Consider the following 2,060-nt stretch of genomic DNA (forward strand, 5'->3'; position numbering starts at 1 on the left):
CGTGGCTGGCGCCTTAGCCGGTTGAGCTATAGGCGCCAAGCCGAATTTCCTATTTCTTAAGTTTATTGATACTTCCCTTTTATTTTATGTGAAATGTAGTAGTGATACCCATATTTCTGCATTGTGATATACTTGTCTAGCCAAGCCTGGAAATATATAAAATTGGACTACATTTCTTAGAGTGTTTTACCAATAAATTTCACGGGCCATCTCTTCCTCAGTTGTAAATAATACCTGGTTAGGCATTATATGGAATGAAGTGGACATTTTAAAACTAAAAAAAAAGTTAACACCATGTTCTTGTTTTAGACAGTTCTTCTTCTTACAGATTCTGAACCAATGGGAACCTGAAAGCTAATCTTATAAGATGGATTCTGCTTGGCTTAGTGGGTCTAAATTTAAAATAGAGACAAGTGACCATTTGCTGACTAGAGATCGCTCATGTACTCCGAGTTCCCCCCAAACTCATACCTCTGTTCAACTTTGGGATTTTCAGAGTTCAGGTGAACCAACATTGAGAGCTCACTTCTTTCAACCAATCATAACTAAATGAGCTTCAATGCTTCATTTGCATAAATGGGCCTGGCCAGGAACCTTTGCTATAAAACAGGAACCTACCCTTTGGTCTCTGGAACATACCTTTGTTTTACACCCATGGCTGGGCTCTCTGGTTTGGAAACTGTTCAGTGGAATAAAGCCCCCTTCCTCTGAACTTCATGTTCAGAGAACTTTGTTCACAAGGCTACTGGGAGCTTGTCTACATTTCTGTAGTTCTCTAAATCCCATAAGATGAAAGGCTGCTAAGACACCTACGTAGGGTTTGCTCTAGGGTTTGAGAATTGGGGCAAAACAACCTATAAACTAAAAATAAAATCCTATGCTCCCCAACGGACTGAACAGACCACCTCTTGGCTAAGAGGATGCCAAAGAATCTTTAAAAACCAAGTTCCTTGACATGACAGGGAGGTTGAACATACCTCATTATACCTTCTATCATTTGCAGTTGAGAGACATAACAACTTACCAGCATTAAGGTTAAGATAGAGATCTTAAGACTGACATAATAGACATTGTGGCAATAATACCAAGTTATAATTAGGCCATGCCAGGTAAGAGTTAAGTAATGCACTGCTACACTTTAAACTATGTTGTCACTGCTGCAAGGTTTACCTTTTTCTCCAGCAGCTAAATAAGCCCTGGCCTCAAGATATGCAATGTTAAAACAATTGCAGTGCACCACCAGACTAACCAGCTGACCCTCTGTTCTATAAACCATAACTAGATCTTTGACTGAACAAGAGACATATTTCAACACCTTTCTCCTGATAAGAGACCACTGAGCATGACTGGTTCTGGCCTGTTTCCAGAGGCTGTACTCCTGACTGCCTTGATATCCTGAAAAGACCTTTGCACATATGGGACCTAACTGTAATACAATATTTTAAATCTCCACCCGGAGGTGAACATGGGCGCTATGTAATATGCATGTTTGTTCAATATGTGCTAGTTAAGCCCACCACTATGAATATTCATAGCTCCTCCTCTAACCTGTTTAATATGTATACTGGCCAACCCATTCAACATAAATCTCTGTTCACATCTTGCAAAGTGCCTGTTTCCAGGCTTTGCCAGAGTCTGTGCTTCCCATTGTTTGGCCACCTTGCAGCTGTAACCCTTTAAAAGAAATAAAGCTCTTCTTTCTAAATTCATAAATGGTGTGATTTTTAACTTAACAGACTCTATGATTTACCTGACAAATGCTTTGCTACAGTATATGTTGGATTTACACTGACATATTTTATAATTGCTTAAGAAAGCAAGGCTGGGCGTGGTGGCTCATGCCTGTAATCCCAGTACTCTCGGAGGCCAAAGTGGGTGGATTGCTTGAGCTAGGAGTTCAAGACCAGCTTGAGTGAGAGTGAGACCCTGTCTCTACTAAAAATGAAAAACTGAGGCAAGAGGATCTCTTGAGCCCAAGAGTTTGAGCTTGCTATGAGCAACCATAGTTGGCACTCTACCAAGGGCAACAAAGTGAGACTCTGTCTCAAAAAAAAAAAAAA

This window comes from Otolemur garnettii, unplaced genomic scaffold (genome assembly GCF_000181295.1).
Source record: "Otolemur garnettii isolate 467f Iridium unplaced genomic scaffold, OtoGar3 scaffold00011, whole genome shotgun sequence".
NCBI lineage: Eukaryota > Metazoa > Chordata > Mammalia > Primates > Galagidae > Otolemur > Otolemur garnettii.